This window comes from Seriola lalandi, unplaced genomic scaffold, assembly GCF_002814215.2.
Source record: "Seriola lalandi dorsalis isolate HSWRI2012SDOR001 ecotype SW California unplaced genomic scaffold, Sedor1 jcf7180002054972, whole genome shotgun sequence".
Taxonomy (NCBI): Eukaryota; Metazoa; Chordata; class Actinopteri; order Carangiformes; family Carangidae; genus Seriola; species Seriola lalandi.
In genome coordinates, this window is record NW_019525660.1 from 3,735,730 (window position 1) to 3,760,083 (window position 24,354).

Consider the following 24,354-nt stretch of genomic DNA (forward strand, 5'->3'; position numbering starts at 1 on the left):
TAAAACAATGCAGGTACTGATGATGTGGTTGCTAGGCGACACTAACTACTTGATTATTTATTGAATAAAAGGAGATATGCTTCTGTGTGTGTGTGTGTGTGTGTGCGCGTATGGGGGATAGTCTATTATTCATGGAAATGACTGTTATTTTTCACATTTTGGCTATTCTTTCTCTCACAAGGAGAGAGGCCATGTGATAGCAGCGTTCCTCTGCTTATCAACATGATGCGCCGCAGGGTTGACGGAGCTCAAGGCCAAATTGAGAAGTACTGAATGAGTTTTTGTGTGTCTCTGTGGCTTTGTGGGTGTGTGTCAATGTATGCATAGTTTATCTTTTGGGCAAATAGCCTGCATAGTCCAGTGAAAAACCAGTCCTACAAGCGATAAGCATCACTGAAATGGTAGATAAAGTCGATCACTGTGTCATGTAAGTTGTTGTTGCAGCTGACCCAAACAAATTGAAAACAGAGTTTAACTGTTTCTCCTCCTGTTGGCTAAATTAGTGCTGAGTGAATCCTCCTTGCACACCAGTTCCATTTCTGGAGGCAGCAACATTATTAGATGTCACACATTGTCCTAAGTCCCTGCGTTGCGAACGGTTTAGGAGAAATGTAGGTCAAACTAGAAAAACCCACCTCCAAACCCCCCTCCAGCTCCAATCCAACTGACATCTTTGAGGTAAGAGAAGTCTTGGGCTGCACACTAATCCTTCCGGTCATACTGAGTTTCAAATTCAATCTCGGTTTTCTCATTATCGGTTTTGGAGATACTGAGACCCCATATTGGTCAAGATATAGTTCAGCTAATCTGATAGAATTCTGTAGTGAGGCCTGTAGAAACCAATGATCCTTGGTCCATGGGTTAGGGATATTAACAGCACACAGCAGGTGAAAACTCAAGGGAAGACAGAGGGCTAAGGCCAAGCATGGTGAATCTAACCGTACTCATTGTTATTTGTTTGGATAGCCAAGAAACGTGCTCCAAATCTAAAATGGTGATTCTGTGGTTTGTATGTGGAGAAGTTGAACTGAGAAGGTGAACAAATTTACAGTATGTATGGAAGAGGCAAACAGCAACCATGTTGCAGTGATGTACCCTAAAGAAAAAGTTTACTGATTGTCAAGTGAGAAATTATTTGCTGAAGCTGACACAAACCTGCGACTGGTGCCCAGGGGACAAGAAAACTGTTTATGCCTAAAAATATACTCTCAAAGAAATTGTTTGAGCACAAAATATACACAACTACCCACTCAAACAAACTCATAGACACACTTTTTATTACTGTTGTCTGCATTTCATGTCTTTCTGATGAAGTCCCATTCTTTCTTTGTGCTTTCAGAGCCTTAAATGTTTAGGCAAAGTCAGAGTAGTTGTATATCTCTGTGACAAGAATCTAATTCTATCTCATAACAGACTAAAATCCTCCTCATCGGGGTGAACAGTAAGATCAATACTGCTGACATGGTTGAAAATGGGTCAGGATGTGTGAGTCAAAGCAGCACCGGGAATCAACATATCCAGAACACTACGTTCTTATGCGTTTGCAGCTTTTCTACAAAATGAGCCTGAAAGTGTTTTGTTTGGACAAAACCCAAGCATAAAACAGTGACTAATAAAATGTTAAATGCTAATAAAAAAAAAAAGCAGAAACCTCTAGCTGCACAACCCTGAATAATGTAATATGCCTGGCTAGTGTTAGTAATGTTTGGTAACCCACATCGCCTGTATTACTTTTTTTCCCCCGAACATCACCACAGGCAGTTTGCCACACACAAGCACACACACTTGGAAGAGCTTTGCCACATCTGTGCACATGCGCGCACACACACACACACACACACACACACACACACACACACACACGGATGTCCATCCACATACACACAGTGGTGGGAAAATGACCTTGGAAAGCCGGTCTCAAGTGCTTCTTGCACAACTGTCCAGTATTCAAACATCATGTAGCAGTTGCTCAATTTCATTTGTTTTTGGACTGAAAAAGTCTCAAGTGCTTTCTTTATATTCTCATTCGTTTTATATTCTCTGGGACTATCGGGTTGTTGGGTCTGTGAATAGTTTCTCTTTTCCTTTCCCAGTTCAAGCTGTTCATGGCTTATCTCCAGCAGGGTTCTGACCCATTTAGACTGTATTTATGTAAGAATTTAAGGGGAGGCATGATACACATCAGTAAGATGTTGAGCCGAGGCTGACGGTCCAGATTTCTCCCAAAATAGAATGACACTAAAACATGTAGGTTTTCAGTTGGAGTTGATTTAAGTTATGTCCCAGGCTGTAAGAAGCAGAAAGTTGTGTATCACAGTTGGCAATTTGGCACTATGCTACTGGGTACTAGACCTTGCTGTGGACCTGTGTGGGCAGATGTGCTGCTCTGATTTGGCTGTAGGCTCACAGTGGTAATCCAGTCTGCAGGGTGGAGATTGAACATGGAAACAGATCAGAGACTTCTCTGTGCAGATCATGCAGATACTTTAGAGGAGGAACACATAAAATATGAGAGCACAGTGGAATGATTAGTGATTCTGCAACACAGTTTCAAGATTAAACTTGCTTCAGAAAATAATAGTTGTTTGTTTCAGAAAGATGACGGGAGGTTGTATAGCAAGTATTTTTAGTCTCCCAAGATTCCCTGTTGTCCATCATAAAAATGGTTTACAGTGCTGGTCAATAATAAGCCATTTCTAAAATGTATGATGGATTGTGTTGGAATTGTTTCACTCCTAAATTCTTGTTTAATAAATATTGAGTTTGAGTAATCTATAGGGTTCATTACTTCTCAAAGATTAAATTTTGATTGTAATTTTAAACACTTTATATCATTACTTGCAATTACTCTCCTTTCACTCACGTCTCATTCACTGAGCCTGTGCCAGTTTATCCCACAACTTCCACTCACGTGCTCATATAATATTTTTTAGACAGTTAGTGGATTCTGCATATCACTACTTTAAGAAAGTACTCTATTGTTAAAGTCATAAATATCCAAGTCCTCATATGAGCGGTTTGACCGGTTTGTAAGTGAGGCTAATATCATCAAAGCCGACTTACTTCCAAGAGGATGGCTTACTGATTAAAGATGGCTTTTAACAATCCTATACTGACATTCACCTGTATTGAAGGCTAATACAGTGTTTATAAGCTACCTGACTGACAGCTGGTTTTTGCTGGATGGGGGATCATGCTTAAATACATGCGCACACACACAGACACACAACCACCAACCTACGCACAAAAACAGTGTTAAGACCCAGAGGTCCATGGTTTAGATCCAGACCATAGTCACACATTGAATAGCACTCCATGGCTACAAGCCTGGCACGCTTAAGTGAACAGCTATGGATTAGCGGTTAGCCCAGCACTACCCCTTGATTATGCACTTTGTGGTGACAACCTAAGCACGACTCCATTATAATTGACCTCCTGTTAAACCAAGCAAACTCACACTTTCACATAATGGTGCCTGTGAATAAACCTTTAGGTTCTTTACCTGATGCGTAGCCAAGTCACATGGCATTTCACTCTTCAATTACCAGACAGAGGCAGACCTCCTGCTCCCTAGACTTTATTATCACTACATGCTCTTTGGGTCTCTCAAATGCCAATTATCTCACCATGTTCACAGGTGATTCAGCATGAGTTCCATTAGTCTCTTGGTAGAATGCTGTTACATTAGTTCATGGCCTCTGGTCTCTTGTTAGTTCCCAGGACACAGTAATGACAAATTGGATGCTGAATCAAATTTCAAATAATAAGGAAACATCACGCTATTTTAAATAAACATCATATGAAAGGTATAGTGCTATAATAGAATATAACGTGTTCTGATTGTGTAAGATATAGATTCACTGTCTTTTCATTTGCACATATTTCTTTATTTCCAAGGCTGGCAGCTTGGTTTCCACATCCCATAAAACGCTCTCTTTGGCATAAATGCCAGATTTCATTGTTTTCCCCTTCAGACTAGGCAGTGTTAAACCGATCACAGCAATAAGGAAATAGAAATTAAGATTAAAATCCCTAACAAACAAGGACATCTTTCCTTGAATGCAGACTTTTAGACTTGCTAATTAGTAGTCTTTTTCAATCCTGTTAATGTTTTCAAGATAAAATTACCAAAATCAATTAACAACTGATGCCGTTTTGTTTTCTGTGTGCTGAATGCTGTGATAATATTATTAGTAGGATTGCTGATCATCCAATAAGGCTTTTCTTACTTTATAATTCAGGGTTTTCCCCTGAAATATTTGATGTCATTTGAATAAAAAGAAAAAAACAAACACATTTGTTTCATTCTTCACATTTCTTTAAATGATACCACTGTGCACAATACAGAATAACATTGGTGAAACAAGACTTATAGTGAATGGATGTCAACCACCATTTTCTCATCTCCCCATAGACATTTGACAGTGTAACAGAATTTGGCTACTTACCAAAATTTCTGTTCATTGGTACGTCTGTAGGCAGGTCACTTTTATCAGTGGGTGTGGCCACTAGCCAGCTGACTGATTTACTGATTCCTTTCTCACTCTTATTCCTCAATGAGAATCATTTTCTCTGACAGTTGGCATTTTTGAGCTGTAATTCTCTGGTGCTTGCAGAAGTGAACCAAAGATGTGATGTTGTGCCTGGTTCATTTCTGCAGTAAAGACGTCAGGAGACGCTGTTTTCACTCGTCCTGAATTTATTTCCTCTTAAACCAGCCTTCATACACTCTTGTAGGTTCAACTGGGCTACGAATCACTCTCCAGGCTGACCAACGTTGAAAGACACAATATAAATGGACTTGAAAAAATTGCTAGCCTAGCAACGTTAAGGCTACAAATAACTGACAATGCAGCACTCTGTAAAAGAGTAGCTGCACTTGTACGCTCTCCATTCATATAGAATATCTGATGTAATGAGCATGTAATTATCTTTTCCTGAAATATAAGAGGACCCTTCAAGTCAAGTCAAATTTTATTTACATAGACCATTATCACTAATTTGCCTCAAGGGCCTTAACAATTTGTACAGCATTACAACACCCCCTGTCCTCTGACCCTCGAATCAGACAAGAAAAAACTCTAAAAAACCCTTTAATGGGGAAAAAAGAGGTGGGATCACTCTTCCACACAGAATAGATGTTGTGTGTTAGAAAATAGAGCAACAAAGTAGATTTACAGTATTGACAGTCGGGTGACAATATTACCGGTTGTAAACTTTAATGAAGGATATGATCTCGGAGGATATCAAGCAACTGCCAACAGACCTGAGCCACACGACCCCTCCTTTCCACCATGAAGACCTGGAAAGTGGACAGACTACACAAACATACATGAACCAAAACCAAGAAGTCAAATCCACATGTCTAGGAGAAGGAAACAAACACAGAAAGAGAGAGAGAGAGACGAGGAGGAGGCTTCGACTCCTAGAGGATGAAGATCCAGATCCGAAAAAATCCTTTTTCAAACCTAATTTCCAGAAAAAAATATTGTCTTATATTCAGGGCAATATGGTATACTTTCTCTGTAGAGCAGTAGGGAACAGTTTTTTTCTGTTCATTCGGTTTAAGAGCAGCGCAACAAGGCTTAGGCTCTGCCAGTCAGATAATGGAGGAGAAAACCCTGTAAATATATTTGTAGAGACAAATCTGATCTGAATTTCTTTTTGTGTGTGGGTGTGGGTGTGTGTGTGTGTGGGTGTGGGGGTGTGTGTGAGTGTGAGTGTGCGGGGTGTATTTGTCATTGACACTACTGTTGCTAGGCTGTTGATGCATGATAGTCATGGTTCTACATCACCTATTGCAATAATGAAGCCTGAAACAGCACCATTGTTATTGCAAGGAGGGAGCTGTCTATCAAATTTACATGATCCCTTTAATGATGTCCATGTTGTGTCTTCTGCGTTTGATTTTCTGACAGCGTAGCTCAAGAATGCGATGCTGTATGGCAGCCAGCTTTCATTTGCCAGAGGTGTTATGGATTGATCTGAGGCTGGGTCCAAGTGGTATCTTTTGTCAAGCTGGAGACGATTCAGGAGTGTTAGGCTTTTAAAACAAGTGCACTTTCAACTGAGGGAACTTTAACAAAAACAAAAATGATTCTTTTCCTCATAGCCTTCTGAGCAGAACTAATGCTGAACAAAAATTATGTTTGGAAACATCTTTTGTCCCAATAAATCACCACATAATTCCAGTAAGTGGGTGTGATTGCCATTCATGGGAACAGTATCAGGATACAAGTTTGGCAACAGCAATATTATGGCTCTGATTTAGTCTAGCGATTCTATGATTAGTCTATTTATTCATACAAGGGATCTCACATCAAAACGCATGATGAAATTTTAAATGTCATACCATAGCATATTACAGATGCATTTAGGATTATTATTCTCCCTTTAGGCTCTAGATATACTGTATGTTATTAGGGAGGTTTTACCAAAGGCCCTCTTTCAATATGGCAATCACCAATGAGCAATCAAGTTGCCTATTTGTGAAGTGATTACAATCACCCAGCTATTCCCTGCATAGAAATCCATGTCAAAAGAATTTAGATCTCTGGCCATCATTAGAGTTCAGTTCCTGTGGTGTGTGTTGCTCATCTGTGTGATTGATGATGGGGCCTTGCTCTCTGTGGTCTATGACAGGGCCTCAGTGGACTAGTCCCATAGCAACTACTCAAATGTGACAAGCAGACCAAGCTGGCAGACACTGGCCAAGGTGAGAGCAGGACAGATGGGAAGCCTCTCTCTAGAGTATCTGCCACAAAGCAGAACCAAACAAACTGCTTAAGGATTCACTTTAGATTCCCCTCCCTTCCCGTCTTGCAGGCATGGCCCTCTTCTGGCTCCTCCAACAGGTCTTTTTCATTTACGTTTTGACATTGGTGTTCTTCACGCTCCCTTGCTGCACTGAGCCCCAGGTCTTCAAGGTTAATCATTCTGTTTGGTTGTAGCCTCTATGCCAGGATGCATCTGTAATCTCGTGGAATTGACCATATATCACACCGGGAATGTTAGGGAAACCAGGAGCACAGCCCCTCTCAAAAATCCAGACCGTGGACTTGATAATGCGTTTGGACAGACGACATCCTCCTGTGATTTGCTGTCAAACTTTACAACAATGAGGAGGGGTGCAGGCAGAAGTCATGTGAGTAACCTGAGGGGACGGCAGTGCTCACACCACCAGTCAACCAAGCCCGGCTCCTCCTCTTCACGCCTGAACAGCATCCTAAACATGGCTGTGCTGACCTTGTGAGCAGCCATTAAACACCTGGAGGAATTCTCCCCATCTAATTACATTTGCCAGTGCCAGCCCTTCAGTGAAAACAGGGACTGTTCCCCATAGTGATGTTTTTTTAGAAAACTGAGCGGTTCATTTTTAATTATTCTGTGATAAATGGTAGTCAGAGCACAGATTTAGAAAAATAAGAGACAGAACTTTGAGAGACATTACATATACAAAATAACAATGACAGTATCTGAGTCAGCTAAACAATAGCTCATTTTGCTACTGTAGCAATAAATACATTCAGTTTAATTAATGTTATATACAAATTATTAATACTCTGTATACACAGATTGATAGACATTTTTGCTAATTACACACAGCAGATGAACAAATGTGTGGGATCAGGTGATTTCTGAGTGTCCCAGCCAATATATTCCTTTTCCAGCTATCAGATTTAGATGTGTAAAAGCTGAAATAATCCTTGCGTCTACAGATGGGGCATGGTATTTATATGCACCAAATCAAACATAAAATAGGCCTAATATTATTTGAAAATTGATGTGCATCTAACCACACTCAATATGTGTCTCTTTGATTACACAATTAAAACAGAAGACCTTGTTCATCTGGTGCCATGCTGAAAAAACTGCGGTGGGTCTGACAGTGGTGGAGCAATTCCAAATAGGCCTCATGGTTGAGTGAGCGAAAGGCGTCGGTAATAGCACTTCATTGTAGATAGACAGGATGCTGAGTAGAGTGAGGTGGGTGGGGAGGGTGGTGGTATTTTGATATCCTTCAAAAGCTCAGCCATGACTTCTCAAAGCAATTACAATACTGTCATTGTTGAAAATGGGGTGTCAAATTCAGATCACTAAAAAGAATGCAATTACACCCAGACCTGACAGGAATGAAAATACCTTCTATTGTTAACATATAGTTTGACCGATGCCTTATGCGTCTCTCTAGACAGTCACGTACAATTTGTCCACGTGAGCAAAGCCCCGCAGAATGTGAGGTTATGTTCCTCTACCATAAAAGAACTGTGAGAGAAAAACACAAACTGGACTGCGTCCCAAACAAAGTTCTTGTCCATGCTGCAGGTCACTAAAACTTTGCTTTGAGAGTAACGTAACTAAACCCACTTCTTTGAGTTAGTAAGTTATGTTTACAGTCACTTTAGTAGTTGGGTTTGAAAGCAATTTTTAAATTTGTGAAGGGGGCGTGCTACTCAAGCTGTAATGTGGTATTACGTTACTCTTCAACACTGGTAACTAATTTTAGATTAAAGCAAGCTATTGGTGATCAGAGCTTCAAATTAAACTTAAAGTCAAATATAATTTTGCATGAAGTAGGAATTGAACCTATCACCAGAGCTGTAGTTATGCAAAATACTGGGGGTAGATGAATAAAAGCGACCTCAGTATATTGTAATGTTATCAAATGCAACAGCCCTGAAATTAGTCCTGCTTTTTGTAAGGCTTATGTTCAGTGTGTGTTGAATGTGAGTCATAGGTGTTTGTTCAACTCTGGAATTTTTCTAAGCTACAGTATAGTTTGTGTTGGTGTTGTATTAGTTTGCAATATTCCTCCTTCGCCTACGTTCACCATCCATCCGCTGCTCTTATCTGTCCATATTTAATATTTGTGGCTCTGTGTCAAACTGCTAACTGTTTGTAGTTATGTGTTAGTTTTTCATGCATATATTGAGAGAGAGAGAGAGAGAGAGAGAGAGAGAGAGAGAGAGAGAGAGAGAGAGAGATATTGGTCAGAAGGTTAACGTGAGCAAGCCACACTGCCACCTAATTACACCACCTCATAGAGTTTCCCCTGATAGAGGGCCGCAGAATTACTTACTCATCACATTGTACAGTATGTCCTCTGCTATGAAGGGTTTTGTTTTGCACTTCACCAGTGATAATCCCTAAAGTAGAATGTGTAGATCGAGAGCCTGCCCCCAAATTCTACCCAGCTGCTGCATCAACCCAAGTGGGACCCCAAACGCAAGTGTGCCCTATGTTTCAGTATTTTCTGGCAGAGGAGCTTGACAGCCTGAAAAGGCTATCTGAGTAGAAATCAGAGGGTCTGAGGCAGTCTGTTGTGATGAACTAAAGTTAAAATGATTCCTTCTACACTTGGCAAACTGACTGAACTGAGTGTTTGAGCTCATGATTATGCTTCTGCGACAGCAGGAGGCATTATGGTTACGGGTTGTCCGTCCATCCATCTGTCCATCTCATTCTCGTGGATGTGATGTCTCAGTAACACTTGGAAAGAATCCTCTCAAATTAGGCACAAATGTCCACCTGGACTCAAGGAAGAACGGATAAGATTTTGATTGATAAGGTCCCGGTGACCTCACTTCTGTTGTGTTTTGGCGCTATATAAATAAAGATTGACTTGACTTGAATGTGATATATATCAGGAATACCCAGAGGGAAAAAAACATTCTGGCACAAACATGCACTTCGACTTGAGGATGAGCTGATCAGAATTTGGTGGTCAAAGGTCAAGTTCACTGACCTTTCAGTGACTTCACAAATAAATTGGGCCATACCTCACAAATTCATACACTATTTATGACACAATTTAACACGAATGTCTTAGTGGATAAAATGATGAACTGATGACATTTCATATCAAAATGGTCAAAGGTCAACTGCACTGTGACATCATAATGTTCCTCAAAAACACTTCCAGACATTATTCAATGCTGTAACTCGAAAGGGGAGATTATGACCATATTTCTTTCAACTTGGTAGAGGTATACAACCATGATACAGTAGATCTAGTTATTTTTATTTTTCACCTTGATACACTACTGGTGTATATAATGTACACTTATGTCTTAAAGCCTAAAGGGGGTGTATTTATTTATATAAGGAAAGATTGTTATCAGCAATGACAGTCCATCATTTGTGTTGCTGTTATTATTGTGCTAAACAAAATACATAGGTGAGACCCAAAACACCCTGTTTCCTTTTTAAAGGAGACTGCAAAGTTCTCAGAATCGCATTACACTTAAAAAAATAAAAAAAAGTTACCTAATTTGCGCTGTACTAGAACACTGAAAATCAGTATCAGGCATCCGACCTGGGGGAGAAGAAGTCAGCTCATGAATGAGAGTGACCTCATGAAAAATAAACACGAACAATATCTCAGGTTTGCGCCAAGATGAATAATTTAGATCATGAAAAAACAATGAACTTCAAACTTTCTCTGCTCAAACTGAAAAAGTCCATCCACTTTATAGTAAACAAGCCACAAACTGGCAGAAGAACAAAACTCACAACATTGTGCCCAACAAGCTTCCTCAAAGACTGCTCAAACACAGACTATTTGAGTACAAGCAAGCCTTGATGCTCTGAACTGTAATATTCTACAAACAGAGTGCTGTAAGACTTCACTTCAAACACTGGGAAGCTTAGAGGTCAATATGATGATTCAATCATGTCCCCCCAGTGTAGAAGTAGGTATGTTTTCTGTGCTGATGGCATTTAGTAGACAAAAATAACCAACAATGGCAGAATTACTAAAATCCAAAGTCCATATAAAATCAGTAACTTTCTAGGATGCAGCAGTATCTAATCAAAGTTAGCCAACATTAGCTGTGATTAACCACCGGTTGAACCTGATTAAATAACTTTATAAGACAATAAAAAAAAAATGGATGTGTTATGAATGTCAAGAATGAACTTCAGTGCTCCGATTAAATATTATATTTTTCATTTGCATGAAAAAACTACTTTTCTCAAAAAAAAAATAAAATGAAATTTATGTTATCTGTAGAAACAGTGTAGTAAAAGCAATTCCACTTCCTCTTCCTCTATTTTGGTGTATTGTGCATTACCGTTTCTCCTATACAAAGGAAAAGACAGAAAAATGAAGAATAATATTGTTTCATTTGTGATCATAGTTTCAACCTTTACGTTTATTTATTCTAATGTTGTAGGAGGTCCCACTACTCCATTTACTGCTGGGTAGGTTGATCTACAGTAAAAACTGTTTGAATTTTACAAAATACTTTTTTACTACTTTCTTTTCATATTTGCAGATGACAGATGGATTTAATGGTAAGTAAACAGTTATATTTCCCTGTAAAATAAGTGGGGTATCTTTTCTAAATCTCATAAACTGCAATCCATCTCTGAAAATAACTAAACATGATTAACCTTATCTTGTGAAACCTTAATACCTTATGCCACGTAAGAGTAAGACTTAGAGACTTTAGATATTAAAAATATGTTCTGAACACCAACCCACACACACAAAAATATACAATAAATGCATAGAGTGTATGAATGTACGGATCGACTTATGGAAACCTGAAAACTTTTAAAGCAGCTGTAAACCAGAGACGTCAAACAATGGGCACAAAAACAATCATACCACTGTGGACAGAGTGAGTAAGAAAGTACCCACAGCATTACAAACATAATACAACAATATGACAATGTTAAGACTACAAAGGGCAAAAGTCGAGAAAAATATGATATGTGGCTTCTGACAGTGGATTTTTTCCTATAGTCAGAATGACTCATGTGATTTGGAGTTATTCACCCTCCAAGGAGACTACCAAAGGGGATATGACCAATTCACTTGCAATTTAGAGTTACTGATGCATTGATGTAAAACAGCATTTTCCCTGAAGACAGGCCTTCATCATACCTCAGTCTCTACAGAAAAGAGTATGAGTAATGTGGAATGGATGAGGAGTCGTGCCCTTACTTGGTTTTTACTTTATGACTCTTGCTTCTATTAGTGCATACAACATAACGTATCATGGAATAAATATGATGTTTTGCTACACATTATAGGATGTAAATATAATAACTGAAACAGCAGAACACATCCCTTTACTTTGAGTGGACCAATTGTTCGTGAGCACTGTACATTTTTTCCACTGGTTGCTCTGACTGTTCATGCTTCTGATTATTGTCAAATTGTGGTTTGTTGTGCTTGGTCCCTGATAGGGCTAGGAAGATAATACAAGCTTTTCGAGTTTTGTGGATGTAAACAGTTCACTGGTTGACATGAGCCAAGCCCAGTGGGATGCAAGCTCATCTTACACAGGCTGTGTTTTCTGCCAGTTCCACCACTTTATAGCATTTCAGCTGGACAAGCACTCTGATCCATGAGTTGGTCTATAGTCATTTAACTTCCACTGTGTTGTCAAGAAAACATGACTGTTTTGTAATTGTTGCCTAGATCATAGTCAGTGTGCAGACGTTGACAGTTTGTAACAGCAAACAAAATACGCTTGGAATTAATCACATCTACTATGAAGGTTAATCCACCTAAATACTGGCTAATCCATCAGGAGTAAATGCTGCACATACCAGTAAACAATAATATTGGTATCTTGTAAAATGTCTTTGAAAAATAAAAGAACCCAGATGCAGTAGTGAGTAAACGCTCACACAGCTTGCAGGAGGAACATAATGGAGGTGCTAATTCATTCATTCATTCAAAATCTTGACCTTTATTCGAACTGGCACATTACCATGTGCTGATAGCAACCATCCCAAACATGACCTTATGTTGGTAAATATTTGCCATGAAAGCTGAGATTGTTTTAAAAGTCCCTGGTGTAAGATGTGAGGATATTATACAGAGATTATTGAAACCTGCACAGCTTTAGGTTGCTTGAATAGCTTGCAGAATGTCCAAAGAAGCGATCTGTACTTTTATGAGGACTTGTTTCTTGAGTCCAGCTTGTGTTTGTGAGTGAAGGCTGATTGCCCTTTCAGGTGTCATAAAGGCTGAATGGACCAGTGGCTTTGTGCAATGACATAGTAGCCATTTCATGGCACTCCCCAATGGTCTATGACTCGGCTTCATCATTGTTCCACACCATTGTGTTGCTCTTTATGGGCCCAGCTGCCACCTGTCCTCCATACAGTGTTATCTAGCATGGGAAAGGCATTTTACACTGTTAGAGCTACAAATGACAAGCATTTGACAAGCTATTTGAAACAGAACACTCACACCTCACAAGAACTTTTAAAATGGACTCAGCTTATGTATGACATTGGTAGCTGGTAGGTGCCATTATATTTGGCATATCTGTTGCATAGGAAATGTGAAATTGCAGTAGATTGACTGAGAAAATAGGCAGTTTCATACTTCTTGAGTGGTATCCCTCCAGCCCAGCCATTAACTTGCTGTTAATTTCATGCAGAACAAGCCACAGTCCTCAACACCCTCCCTATGCGCAAGCACATAGTGCCTGCATATTAACTGCTGAGTCAAATCAGACATTTACAGAAAAGGGCAAGGCATTTGTATTAATGGCTAATTGACATCACATTAGTTTTATGCAGAATACAACACCCACCCAGTCAATAATCACTTATCTGTGCTGAAGCACAGCACTAAAATGTGAAGGCCTTGAATTTTTATTCTTCTCTGAAATGTGGAATCAGTAATGTGGTTGGCCCCAGGGTTACGGTTTGACTGTCAAGACTGGATTTTGTCTTCATGAATATTTGTTACCATTTTTACATTTATCCAGCTGATTTCTGGATTATTAGCAGTATTAGTCAAAACACTGGAATAATGATGGGAGAAATACTGTAACTCTATTTTGTTACTGAACGAATATTAAGAGTAATTCACTAATTCTAAGTATTTAGCATTTTGCTGTGTCATGCCTTGCCATACTAACAGGATTAAACAGCCATAAAAATTTGTCAAAATAGTTTTGCAGCAAGATTTTCCTCAAACTATTGAAGATGATCACAATTAGAAACACTGTTGAGTGGTTTTATCATTGAGAGTCATTGTGAGATTTTACACTGTTGAGAAACTGCTACTTATGTAAGAATATACTAAGGTAAAACTTATCTGGCTCTGGAAACTATGCTGCTTCAACAGTCCCCCAGCAGTGCAAAACGCCTACCTCTTCATATGCTTCTTATCCTGTGAGTTCTTAATACAACCCAACTGCATTTCACCCTCTCACTCTTTGCTTATGTCAGCAGGTGATTATATTGCATTCATTATTGTGCCGTTTTCCATTCACCAGTCAATTAGAACAGCCTCACCTGCTGCCTTGATTCTCTAAAGTGGAAGCTCCACACCAGCCTTTTTACATTTACCTTCTCTCATCATGCATTTTGCATTGTTAGCATGCTGTCCTTTATGCACATTTGAAATTTCACTGCTTTTGTCCAATGTTTAAAGGTGCAATCAGTCTTTTATGTAACCATTATATGTAACATTCCAAGAATGGCTTTTGCAAATTTTCATCAATGCCAGTCAATCGTCTGTTGCTGTATATTTTTTGTTATTACTTACCAATGTTACTGTTTATTTTGGTTGCTGTTTGTAAACCAAATTGCACCTCAAGGCCATTAAAGATATGCTCAACTGAAAATTGAACTACCAACTGTGTGCTATGTACTTTTATCATCTCACAAAAACCTGGATGAATATACTTTATGTGCAGCATTTTAAAAAATCCAGCAATGATATATTGGTAATTTTTAAACAAACAATCTTGACATGGATCAATTTTTAAAAAATTGTGACTAACAAACATAATGAGGATTATTTTATAGCTGAAAAATCAACTCATCAGTGCTTTTCTGTGGACATATAATGGTGACAGTATTTCTGAATTAGCTAAAACTCAGTTTGGCATTTCTGTACTGTAGTTTCTCATTACATATCAGGTCAGTATATATGCAGATATATTTGCAATAACTAATATTTATATATGTGTGTGTGTGTGTGTGTGTGTATATATATATATATATATATGTACACACACACACACACATATACATATATATACATCCTAGAGTCCATTTCATCAAATTTGTGAGCATACAAGAGCTAAGACACAAATTTATCTTCTATTAGCAACGTAATCTAGCTAGCAAATGTTTGCTGTTGATGTAGCCATGACTGGGAAATAATTCAGAATTATCATTTATCAGCAGAGGCATGTAGTGATGATATGATCATTACTTTTTTGGTTGCCATGGCGGCGCTTGCAGATACAGCAGCCTCTTATCGACCAAATATCTTGTTGTTTTACATGTCTTCAGCTTTTAAAAATGGACTATGCTGCATGAAACGAAGAACTGCTGAGTCTTTTTTTTTCATTGTAACATGGCTCCACAGCAACACTCTGGACACAGCCATCAAGCTGAACAGGCCACTGAGAGGACAGGAGATCATCACTGTCAGGACTCGTGGCGTGTGTTTATATACACAAGGAAAAGTGTGTGAATGCTGTGGTTGTTTCCAAAGAGTAATCTTTGCTGGTGTAGTTTGCATTTGTGAAGTGCTGGCCATGCTATTTGCTGAGAGAGTTCACTGCTATTGTTATTGTCAAACTCTACCTGTGAGATCTGTACAGAAGCAGCAGTGATCAACAACCAGCACAACCCGGTGTTTATGGTTTATGCAACACACAAACATCGAACAGTATTTTTAACTTTACTACTTACTTACTTTGTACTTTTCAACTTTTTTATGACTTATGGGCATTTCAGTTCATATAGGAGAGAGTATATAGATACTTTAAAAGTGAGGCCTGCTAATTTATGTCTCTTCTACCTCTAGCTTTGGTGTTGGAAACTTTAGTGACTTTTATTTGGTTTAGATGTCATAAAACTTAGGTCTCTGAAGTTAACTCCCATTATTGGGGTCTGTGGAGGAAACATTTTTACCATTGTTGTCATTTCTTATGGCTGCCGCTACATGCCACTAAACATCTATGTGTTATTAGTTGTAGCTTTAATTTCAACTATCAAATGATGTTACAAAATAATCTGAACACTGTCTCTTTCACACTAGTTTTAGTAACACTTTTCTCAATGTACCTACACTTCCCATCAAGAACACACACGATCAGTGTGCCATCAAAAACAAATAGAAGCTGTAACAACAGTGGTATTTATTGATAAAGAATAGCTAGGCCTCTGATACACGTTGAATACAAAAGCTTACACTAAATGTCTAAGAGTGAAGCTCTTCTGTCCAGACCTCAGTGGGCCTGTTAGCTTGTTTAGATGACTGGACCAGTGAAATGACCCAAATTAGGTTGTTAGAAGAATAGCTTTTATGTGCCAAAGTGCCCCCAATGGGGATGCATGAACGAATACATGCACAGCTTTCAATCTGGGCAGTAGAAAGTTTTCCAATATTTCATCTGGTCTGTTAGATGTGCCAAGGGCTCAATGAGTGCTTCATTTCGCTGCTCTGTAGGAACAAAATGTGTGTAGTCAAATACCGCATAAAACTATAAAGAGCTTTGATTTAGCCAAACCGCCATGTCCTGTATCTGATATTTATTTTGGAAATATCACAGGATTACCAGTTGCTATGATGCAAGAGCTGTCACAGTTTTTAAGTCAGTTTATTCGGAATATCAACAAAATGTAAAGTAATTATTTATTCAAAACCAAATGTGCTCCAACTGCTTGGTCTAAGTCGTCCCATGCAAACATGACACGAGTCAAAGCACAAAACATTTTAATCTCTATTGTTTTTTTTTTTCCTTTTCGTAATTACAGTTTTGAAAGTTAAATCCCTGTCGATGTTTTATCTATTCTAACTCAAAATTATTTTTCACAAAATTAATTGCTCTACTCAACGCACAGTTATGGGAATACTCTTAAGCCCTGCCTTTGGAGAGACACTGTCAAGATATGAACAATAAATGATGGAATCCATATATGGAAAGGCTAAGAAACCATCAAACGGACTCAAGTATGGAACTATTTTCATTAAATAACTAGCTCACCATAACGTGTCTACAGTTGCTGTAATTGCATATGCTCTATGAATTGTTTTAATATAGAGTGTAATGAATGTGCCAATTACATTTTCACTATGAAATTATGACTCTGTAATTTGAAGTAACCGGGAAAGTGTACTATATGGTTTACATGGGTTAGCACAGTAATAAGCCTCAAATGCTGACAGTGCATCAGCAGCAAAGCACCATAGCCCTCAGAGAGCCATCAAGCAGAAAATGATAATTAATTAATCATGGAGAGTGAGGCAAACTCTGTTCTATTAGCCCTTTGGTAATTCTTTCCCCCAAGCCTCCACACCAACCGTAGAGATCACGCCTCTCCAGTAACGCCTGTTTACTCCACAGCACTATGGTTACTGCAGTGACAGCTGGTCAGAAAATGTTCATGACCTTTAACATTTACATTATTTACACACAAAACTAAACCATCTGAAGATCTGCCTGTTGTTTTTATATATATACATAGCAACTGCTGTTGTCTTGCAACACCATACAGTTGAATTGCTTACTTCCTCCTCTCTTGAAGGAAGAGTTGAGAGTTTGTTTCAGGGCTGATTCAGATCCTTTTAATACCTTGGTGGTTTGTATTCCATCCTCTACTCGGGTTGTTCTGCCAACACCAAATTATCTTCATACATGAATGTAAACACATGGTTTCCACATGCTGCCTAATGATATATTGTTCTATATATTATCATTCATGACCTAGTTCAAATGTGGTTCACATTTTGGAAACAGCTGTCATACTTTTGGTCGACATCCAACCTCTTTCCCAGTCGTCAAAGATTCTGCTGAACCATGTCTGTTTCGTCTCTCAAGACTCGGCTAATTTCATAAGTGTGAAGTTGAGATTCAGCAGATCTTGATTCACAGGCCAACTGGTTGCTCCCTTCCTTTAGACTTTGAATTAAATGTAAGGGAAATCTTCAGTTATCAGCACAGGCTGTATCACTGCACTGTGTTATGTTAATTGAAACAAAGCCTCTTCGATAATGCTGGTACTTGTCATTTTATCATTGGTATTTGTTGTTTTATGATTATGTAATCACCAAATTAAAATAAAATAATGCTAAATACAGAATGAGATCAAAGTTCAGATTATGTTTGAGAAGTACAAGTTTGATATTACTTGATTATATCAAGCCGTCCTGAGGCTGTAATCATCACCCCAAGAGATAAGTATTGACTTTCATTTTGTGATGATTAATGGTTACAATTAATGATTAATGATTCAAATTAATCACTGTTTTAACAACTTAATATAAAGTGTAACTATAGAGGCCAACCAATTAAAATTAAAACTCGGTGTTTAAAAATACATAAGTGCCAGAGTTTGCGTTTTGTTCTCATTAGGAAAGGTTGATATAGTGAGATTAAAATGATCCTCCAGGCACACGAGTCATCACCATATACACAGTCGAAGTAAAGATCCATAAATTGATTTCTAACTATGTAAAATTGACTGTCTGGTAGTGTCAGTGTGGCAGTCCACACTGGCTATTACTCACTGGTGGATTTTGTATGCGCAAGCGTGCCTGTGCAATTACAAAGCAAGCCCATAAATTAGTCACTGAATCTGTCTTAAATCATGAGGGAATGCATCAAATACTATCTCTCCCCATCCAGGCTGGTGTCTACATTGTAATAGGAACTGGAATACTGTAGTTGTGAGTGTGACAAGACATAATCGGCTGCCTCCCAATGTGAAAGGAAGATCATTTTTTGGGTGGGGGTGGGAGGGAACTGAACTTCAGTGTTTCAGTAAGTGATTTTTCTCTCTGCAGCTGCCTGGAGATCAGAATTGAAAGCTGTGTTTTGACACCTTAGACCATAGTATTTTAACTGATAGTGCTTATTTGCCATACCTGCTAAACTGTGTTGTAATAATTAGAAGAGAGTGAGAGAAAGACTGTCATAAGGGCCCATAGGCTATGTTATGTGACTCATTTTAAGACATGCACAGTGGCAGGAGGTGACAAAGCCCATTCAGGACAAGACCTCAAACAACTCCATAAAAGTGTTAACAGTGAGATTAAAATTTTATCATGGACATAACAGCCTGTGGACTCCACTTTAAGCTATTCTCATCACTCATATGCATATGCAATATCACATAACTTCTTACATACAGTAAAGGCATGCCCCCATTTAGCTGTGAGTGTTTAGGCCAGGCATGCAATAACATTTTTGTTCTTGCTTGTCTAAACTTATTACTACTATTATAGTCCTGCATAGCCAGACCTATCCCCTTAGCACTGGAGAATAGTCTGGCTACAGCCATTATCATTTTGCTATTGGGGAAAAAAACGCTGTTGTTTGCAATTCTTTAAACCAATCACAATTGTCTTGGGCAGCACTGAGCCTAGGATGCAGCAATGGTGCCCCTGCAAAATGGTGTCAGAGGGGAACTCTGGCTGATTACCTACGAAAACAGCAAAGACGTACGTCGGGTGTGATCCAGATCTTAAACAAAACTTGCCATTTTCATTGTGTAGGTTGCTAACTTGGAGGTGGATGTAGTTTCCTGTAGCGAAGGGGATTTTGAAAACGGTAACAGGCAGGTGAAGTGGACAGGTAGGAGAATGCCGCCTTGAATAGGCACCCAATGCCAGGTTTATAACCACAGCCTTCATTCAGTGAGTTAGACTACTACTAGTATAATGTACAGATACTTGTATTATGTAGAAAATTAGGTTATCGTACTTCCCTCCCATCTATGTGAAACCACAGATTTGTACATGACGTTCATGGAGCTGACGCCTCTGAACTCTTTCAACATCTGCAACATCTGAAAGACATTATGTCAATTACTGCAGAAGAAGACAGCAGCATGTGCTTTTATTCCAGTTCAGTGTCCCATGAGGGCTATGAACATTTGCATTTTGCTAAAAACCATCTCATCCATGCAGATCTGTATATATGGGTTTTTATAGGTCTGCGGCCTGGCAAGGACAGAGGAATTAGCCTGATCCACATTCATTAACCTCATTCTCATTCTCCAGAGCAACAGTGCTGTAGAACTATCTGTCACCACAGCACAAAAATGATGAATTGGTAATCAGTTGAGAGCTGTCAAGAAAGCTCCAGGAATGCAAAATTTACTCACTTGTTTGCCCTTGCATTAACCGTCTGTAATCAAATCACTATTTATTGTTGGTTCAGTCAGACATGTTTTATTACCCAGTGTTGTCATATATAGGCAGGGAGACAACAGTGGCAGTTCCTATTGGAGGCAACATTGAATTCTTCAGAGAGGTGGGAGGTGGCAGTGTCTATTTCAGAGTACTAGACCTCCCTCTAAAGCGTATGATGTGCGATGGTTGTGATTCATTTTTAATCATCCTCCTAAATTATTCATAATTTCCTTAATGAAAATGGAGTGCTTGCACAACAACAAATCAATATGTTTAGCTGCTAAATCTGCAGGTGAGAAAAAATATATGAAATTCCACTTTCGAAAATTGCTGTAATTTACAGTGCAAAATTCAACAGCCTGTTAAGTTAAACTGTGCTTATGTGCATCCTCAACAACAATTTAAAAAATGTCAGACATCACCTCCTCGGCTTAATGTCTATGTGACTCATCCATGAGCAGGAAAATCCTGAGGAGGAATCAATACAGTGACAGCTGAGCTCCAGAAAATCCAGACTGTATCCCAATTAGGGGGTCAGTGTGTACCAAGAATTTCTCTCACTCACCTAATTGTGCTTTAAAGTTCAGACACAGCGAGTGGTTGGATAGCAGAGTGCTTGGGAGGCCAGCCGTTAGTTGGTTAGTCTACCAACCTGTTGTTAATGGCTCATGTTTTAAAAGTTAATGAGAGCTGGAGTTAAAAGCAGCATTAGCTAAAGGCTAGGTGGAGTTGAGCTATGTGGATTAACTTTTCATTACCTCCTCATTAGGTGGGCCTGGGGATTAGAGAGACCCCTGTATGAAATGTAGCGTGAAAATATCCAAATGGGCATGCATAAAGCCAGTTTGGAAGTGGGAAAAGTGGAGGAGTTAAAGTAAGTGATTGAGCTTTTAGCCTCTTCCTCTCCTCACCATTGAGAATCCCTCTACAGTCAAGTTGACATCGTTTGCTCCCTATTAGCCAATAAGAAGGCTTGTAGGAGCAGGCAAGCCTACCTATTCCTGAGGAGGTGACTTTGAAAACTAGATTGGGTCATTAAAAGTAGAATAAGAAGGCCATTATAATTCTAACGCTGAAGTTGCCATTTATTTGCAATGTGAAGTCCCTAGTGTAGTAGTTAAATGTCACTTGCCAACTTTAATGAGAATAAAGTTAGGGAGAGTGGCCAGAGCTGATTAGAGTGTATTCTGCAGCGACTCTACGTCCAATGCTGTGTCCAAAGGAATCATCAACACATCACACTGAGAGACAACTGGACAATCAGGTCCAGACCTTCCCACATCCACCACAGCCATCACTACATCTTAATTACCCTCAATGAAGACAGAGAAAGCCACTGAACTTCAAACTCACTATAAATCATTAGGAATGTGGTGTGCCAATAATATGTGCCATTAAAAACTGTGTGTGTCTGTGCACAACTTTTCCTCTTGTATTTTGAACGTTCTTTAAAATTATGTCACAGAGGAACGTGCATCTGCTTATGTTTAGGGCAGTAATCTATGGCAGAGGTTACCACTGATCCACTTGTTTCTGAGGAACCAGGACCCAATCTGGTTCTACCGGTTCCGTTATACCCGGTCGAGTCATGTCTGATATGGCCTTGTTTGAGTGGTGCAGTTCTTGGGTTTGTGTGCCAATATGTCAGGAGAAAATATTTCAAGCAATGTAAAAATGATGAATGTAAAATTGGTTGCTATTTTTTGTTTTTTTGCTTTTGTTTTGAGTTTAATTGACAGATATTAACTTGGTTAGAAATTATTTATTGGTTAGAATACATTTATTTTCTTAAATGCATTCAGTGCCCAGTTGGCTACAAAATGTTTTTGTGGGTGCAGGAGGTTAAAATAGGACTTTAAATTATTTGTATAAATTATTTGAAGCACATAAAGAAATTATTTATTTGAAATGGTTTATTAGACTTAGTTCTCTTTTCTTCTTATTCTTGGGTCTTTTCACATCGGATCTCTTGTTTTTCCGAAAACTCTTTTATGCGTGTCTGAGTAATGTGTATGTGTGTATATGTGATAGGTTTTCTGCAGGTCCAATTTTTTTTAACCCCATCCAAAACTGTCTGATGAGAACCTCTACCCTATTGTCAAATTGATTATGTTCTCCTTTTGGAAAAAACATAGACAATATGAATATGAGATGGCTTAAGGCAATGCTAATGGAGGTATGCTAATCATATCCTTCCGATCCCAGTCTGTGTGGTAAGTTAGGCCAAAAATGTGAAATACATCGAACGAATCCAACTGTGGGGCTGCAATTAGTAAATGCTAGATGAGGTAATGTTCGAGTACTCCTTTTAGCAAAAAGCACTAAACAGTTGTTTCTTAAACTGCTATCCAAGCAATTAAAAAATGTATTGATGCATGCTGTCATTTTTGGCATTACTACTATTTCACTCATCAGTATGCAACAAAGAGCCATTACAGATATGTGTATCATGAAACCCACATGGTAACATGGATTCGGGAATAATCACAAAGAAAAATAGTGTCCTGAAATGTGAAAACAAATTGTACCTTTCTGTTTTTCCACCATTTCTGTAAGAAACTGATGTGTCCAGCTTAGAACAATCAACACCTCAAGCAATATATTAAAAAGAACTATGTTCAGTGCCTGCACGATTCTACATTCAGTCCCTCAGAGTTTTTCTTTCCATTTGTGTGACCTATTAGAAAAACAAAACAAAAAAATAAAAAAATAAAATGTGTGAAAACAACCCTGAGAGGTGTGAATGTAATCTGAATTAATGAGGCTATATCATATGAGGGGAACCGTCTGGAGTGACTGCGGGTAAATTAACATCATTTGGATAATTAAAGCAACTTACTTTGACATTTACCACACGTTTTTCAGATTCACATTAAACTATAACAACCAGTAAGCCTAGCTTCTCTGATTGTATATATGATCAAATTATTGTTGTAGTTCATTTCTGCTCAGATGTTGTGATTCTGGCATTGACTGGAAAGGGAGAAACTAGTGACAAGAACAAAATTTGCACCACTCATCATACCATTATGTTCATTATATCATTATCCCTGATTCTTATCCTGTGATGATTAAATGTTGGGCATAGTGAGGCATGATATTCTTTCACCTTCTCTCTTATTGCCTGTGCATAGTACTTCCCACGGTAGAAAACAGTGGCTTTTTAAAGATGCTGCTAATCCTGGGCCCTGACAACTTCCCCTTATCACTCGCTCATTGGGATAGCGCACATTCACTGTGACACCATTTCAATAGCTGATTTCCCTTGCTGGCCAATTAAGGAGCAGCACAAAGGAAGTTGGTGGTAGTCACATTCCTGTTTTCTTTCCTGTAGTGGATGAAATGATCACAAGCTCAAGAAACAAAATGACCGCATTCTACAAAACAGTCTAAATGTATGACATCGTGAATCCGCAAACAACAACAGTAAAAAATATGACCAACGGTTAATTACAAAGATTATGACAACAAAGTGACTTTATTTTTTTCGATACCAATTTTATCAAATCCATTTTAACAAAAAGAACATTAAAATACACATTATAGTACAAATGTTAGTTTACTTTTATTTTTAAGCTCTGTTTTTCTACACGCTCAAATGTGTTCATGTAAATAAATAGCCAATCATCAGCATTATTAGATCTGGGTCCAAGCAGTGCTGTGCTTATTGGTTCACCGATGCTCATGTGATTGCAAAATCACCAGTGCAGCTGCTGTGAAGTTCGATGTCCAGCCCTAATCACACATCATTTATTTGAATAGATTTTAAGTACCACAACCTTAATTAAAAAGTATTGATAAATTAACTAAATTAAATAATGAAGTACATGGAAATAAGGGCAACAGCAAATGTGTTGGATTTAGAAACAGAATGTCCAATGATGACTTATACCCCAAAAATATTATGTAAATTCAAAGAAATTTCACAAGGTAAATTGATTATATATTAAGTATCTGAAGTAGTAAAAGTAAGTAAAGTAAAAGTAATTTAGTTTTACAAAATATCTGGGTGTAATTAGTGCCACGGGTGCTCAGCTCCGAGGCACTCCTCTACAGCTAGAATAGCTGAGAGGAGAGGCATCTATTAATCTTCTGTTTCGGGTTTATTATTCTTCCGGCAAATTTCGGCGCGTAACTCGTCCCGCAGCTTTGAGAAAACCCCGGTAATATATACATCAAAACGTGCGTCTTGATCCCGCAAGGGGTGCTATGACTTTTGGTGTTAA